The sequence below is a fragment of the Parus major genome, chromosome 13 (assembly GCF_001522545.3).
Source record: "Parus major isolate Abel chromosome 13, Parus_major1.1, whole genome shotgun sequence".
Classification (NCBI taxonomy): domain Eukaryota; kingdom Metazoa; phylum Chordata; class Aves; order Passeriformes; family Paridae; genus Parus; species Parus major.
In genome coordinates this window covers 10615902-10620822 of record NC_031782.1, presented here as the reverse complement: position 1 = coordinate 10620822, position 4921 = coordinate 10615902, and positions in this window count along the sequence as shown.

The following is a 4921-nucleotide window of genomic DNA, read 5'->3' as shown; positions in this document are numbered from 1 at the left end:
GGCCCCCGCGGGGCGGCGCGTCCTGGGTACCGGGGGGGTTCCCGGAGCCGGGCTCTGCCCACCCCGCGGCATCCCTGCAGCCTCCCCCGGGCACCGCTGCTGCTCCGCCGCCGGCTCCGAAGCTTTCCTTAGGAGGCGTGTCCCGGTTTTTTCCATTTATTTGCCTGGGCAGCCGCAGCCGGAGTGGACCGGGTGGTTCCGGTACCGGCAGGGCGAGACCGGGCGGCTGCCTCGGCAGCAGCTGCCGGTGCGAGATCCGCGTCTGGTGGGAGTGCGGCGATGGGTCCGCCGCCCGCAGCCTTCCCTGAGCCCTGAATCCCTCCCTTGGGGGACCCAAAATATCTCAGCTATCCCCTGTATTGTTGTTGCAAGATGGAGGCGCAGGGCATGGTGCCATCCCCCCGGGAGCGGAGCACAGCCGGCATCACGAGAACGGTTCATGGACAGGGAGCTGGAACAGCGAGCCAGCAGCTGTGAGCTGGGGGGCTGCCGGGGCGGCGGGCTCTCCCCCTGGATCATCCCACGAAAGGTAGCGACATCAGTAATGGGAGCCCTCCTAAACACTGGCACAGAGGAAAACAAGGACCAGACACGGCTTTGGGAATCAAACGTTCTCTCAGCCCCTGAAATCCCGTCCCTAATGCAACCCAGTGCTTTTTCCCGGCAGTGTTTACCCTCGACAAGGTCAGCAGTGTCTGCTCAAGGAGCCTATAGCAGCTCTGGCCTCGAGAGAGGAGCTTTTTATATTCCCTTCTCGATTCATTTACTATTCCTGCTCTACACGTGACTCTGGCTTTGCCCACACTAGGTTACATGGATAGCTGTCAAAGCCGTTCCAGAAATCTGAACAACGCTGTCATCTTCTGAAATACGTGAGGGAGCGCTCAGAAAGCCGGTGGTGTCTACAACAAGCACAGCGCTTGTCCTGCTCGGACAACACAGCTCCCTGGAGGTGTGAGCACGGTGCCCGTGTCGAGCTGTGCTCAGACAAGGATGCCCGTGCCAGCGATGTGCGAGGAAAGGCTGGAAAGCTTTGCTCCAGTAGAGATCACGGACGTGGGAGTGTGGGAATGAAGCTTGGAGCAGGAGCGATGGCTTGGTAGTGCTTGTGCGGGGAGAAGCACATGGCAACATTTATCTGGCCAGGCAGCGATCTGCTGCTGCTTCGGATGTGGGATGTAGAACTCGTGTCATGGGAAGATTCAGATATCTCCTGTTTGGAGAGGACATCCTCATGCCTGGCCTGGGGTGCTGAACAGTCTAAGCTGTCCCCAGTGATAAGAGCAAGGTGGGGGCCAGTTTGGACAGATCAGGGGTTCCCAGGCAGCAGCAGGCAGCAGCCCTCCACCTGCCCTGCCCTGAGGCTGTGCAAGAACCATAGTAAAGAAATGCAATGCATGCCTGCTCCCGTGAGGAAATTAGGGCTGAGGAGTGTATTGTCTTAAGGATTAATGTTAATGCAGTCTTAGTAATTATTCAGTCAACAGTAATTTACTACTGAGGACTAATTCGAAGAGCTCAGAAATAACTATGCTTAGGCTGCAAATTTAGCATATCAAAAGTAAGTGGTAGACACAGACTCAGTAAGTGGTAGATGATGTACTTAGGTTTATTTGGTTTGCAGTTGCATGCTTAACATATTAAAATTTCTCCTGTCTGACATGAAAACACCACAAGTTTATATTGTGAACCCCCCACACTCTTATATTGTGAACCTGCATAAATTAGCAGTTATAGAAATCCCTTGTGTTCTAGCCAGCTCTACCACAGCACCACAAGATCTTGCTGCAATCACCATAGCCCAGAGTTTTTCCTGGGTGCTCCCCAGCTTGCAAAACCCACTTGTGATCCAGCATCAGGGATGCTTTAACCCAAGCACGGAGACTATGAAAACCACATGAGAACAGTGGCCAGTGAATGGCTTGGACTGTTGTGAAGCAAATTCACTGTACGGGAAGGACCAGTCCTAGTTCTTGCAACTGACCCTTCTTAAAGAGGTCAGTGCATATGTCCAGAGAAGGGCAACAGAGCTGGGGAAGGAGCTGGAGCACAATTCTGACAAGGAGCAGCTGAGGAACAGAAGGGACTCTGGGGTATGGGAGGCTCAGTGGAACCTTCTTGCTCTCTACAACTCCTTGAAAAGAGGAGACAGTGAAGTGGGGGTCGGTCTCTTCTCCCAAGGAACAAGCAATGGGATGAGCAGAAATGGTCTCAAGTTGTACCAGGGGAGGTTTAGGTTGGATATTGGAGGAAGTTTGTTTGTGACACTGACACAGGCATGTCACAAACCATCACCATCCCTGGGGGGATTTAACATACATGAAGATATGGCACTTGGTGACATGGTTTAGTGATGGCCTTGGTAGTGCTGGGGGCTTTTTTCACCAAAATAATTCTATGATTTTATCACAGCCTTTTAAAACACACTTTCAGCTATTAGATGAAGAGCAGTGTGTGGGAAATGAGGTCAGATTTTCCTTTTAACTGAAGTGAGAAGCCAAGGAGCCAGCACAGTAAAGGAAGGAATACTTCATTATAGGGAAAGATGGAAAAAATCCTTGAATGGCTGAGACACCAGCTCCAGTGCAGACACTTGGTTCTTGTGGAAGCAGGAAGCTGCACCAATGGCTGCTGGATGCCACAAGCTGCCCCCAGCCGTGGAGGAGCCCAGTTCCTGCTGAAGTGCAGTCACATAACCCTCCTCACCCAGTGTGACAATGTGCCACTGCTGCCATCAGAGCTCCTGCTCTACTGCAGAGTGGGGTGGTACAGCCCACAGCAGCTCTGCTCTTTCTGCTAGGGCACACATCCCACTGGACCAAGAGCATCTGGGAAAAAGCTATCTTTGGCAGCCTTTAAAAAGGCTCTTGACTCATCTCAGCCTTTCTGTTCTCTCAGCAATATAGTGCAAGTACCCCTTGGAGCAGTGCCAAGAGTTGCCTGATGCTCACTTGAATCCAGCTTGTGGAACTTGAAGCTCTTAGGGACATTATGACCATCACTTCCCAGTTCCTGGTATTGGTGAATGAACTTGTCTCCTTCTAAGCAGAGCCCAGCAGACAAGCATTCTGTGTGGATGATTTTTCATTTTATCTGTGTAGGAATCCTGTAAAAGAGATGGAGTAAGGAGGCCTGTCTTTAGCACATGTGTGAGGATTTGGGATAAACCCTCCCAGAGCCCATCTACTCAAGTGCAGTCAGCTTTCCTGAGGTTATCCACCACCCAGGAAGGACTTCAGTAATTTTGTCTGTGGTGCAATGTCACTCCAAGCAGGGAAGAGACATTGCTTTGGCCTTGGCAGGGACCAGCACACATTTTCTCTGCAGCAGGAGCAGGTGCATTGGGACAAACATGTTCAGCTTCCCTGGCCCCCAGACTTTGGGTCAGAGCTCAGTGATACGGGTCAGGGCTGCATCAGAGCAAGGAATCGCCAGAGGTCTTGCCAGAGATAAGATGAGATGAGATGAGATGAGATGAGATATGAGATGCTCAAGCCCATCACTACAGTGTAAAACGACCTCTCCCAGAGAGATCGTTGCCAGAAGTTTCCCAAAGTGCTGCCCTCTGGGTGGATTTGGATGTTCTCACTCGGGCACCTTTCCACCATGCCAGGACTCCTCACAGAGCCCTCTCTTGTCTCATCCTGCTCACAGCCGCTGGATATTTCCATTTTCATCACTAGATGGAGCAGGAGACAGCACAGCACCCGGATGGAGCTCTGCCTTGCCCCATGGCCCTGCACCCACACAGCTCCTCTGGCCCTCACCCACTTCCCACATCCTTTATAGACCCCTGCAGCCCATCTGCCCCTCATCTTCCCCCACGCATCCTTCATAGCCCCCTGCATCCCAGGCACACCCATTTACCACTACCTCCCCTACAGATCCCATCTGTTTCTGGGGAGAAACAGAGACAAACAACTTGCAGATAAATTTCTCCAGAGTCAGGCGTGGTTTTCTGGGTTTTACTATATGTGTAGGGAATTTTTTTTTCCTCTCTAAAGTAATTAAAATAGCTTATTTCATATATGAGAAAGGGAAGACGGAACTTTTCCAAAGGGCCTCTTTCCCCCAATCCCCCTCCTGTGGCACAGGACATCTGAGAAATTTTTAGAGTCCCTGGGGCAGACTGGCAGTAACAAAACCAAAGTTAACTCCAAACAAAAGCTGCAGAAAAACAGGGGCGTGGTGGTGGAAATAATGCCTGGCTAAGTATGTAATTTAAATGATGATACATGGAAAAAGTTAAACAATTAAAACGTGAATCAGTCTGGCCCTGGTCCCACTTCATTTAGTTAATAAATACTAGTTTTATCACAGTGGAGCTTGCACCTCTTTTTTTCCCCAAGAAGAGAGGAGGCTCCCGGTGTTGGGCTGGTCACAGTAGCTGTGTGGGCAGCAGTGGGTCTGGGTCCCCAGTGCTGCCCAGGCTCTCCGAACCCTTCAGTCTCACCCCAAGGGGCTGGAGCCCCCCAGCATCGATGCCCAGGACAGAGGGGCTGGGGATGGTGGTGGCTAAACCAGAAACACATCCAACACGTGTGTGTTTTCAAGGCTGAATAGAAAAAGCACTAATTAGAGAGTCATAACCGTATTAATTATGTGTACTAATTAGACACAGAGTTACACAGACTCACACCACAGAAACCTTTTCTTCCACATTGGAATCCTCAGAGGTTTTGTCTTTTAAATGTTTTAGGCACATACAGACAACAATTTCCATATATAAACACTTGCCAAATAAAACCTGTTGCGGTAGGGCTTCAGTTGCTAGCTAAGTTCGAGGTTTTTGTGTTTATTTTTTCCCTTTCGGGGCGCCACCGCCGCTCCCTACCCCTTTCCTGCTGCTGTGGTTGTGCCTGGTCTCCCCGCCGGGCCTGCCCCGGCCCCCCGGCCCCGCTGCCGTGTTCCCGGCTCCCCG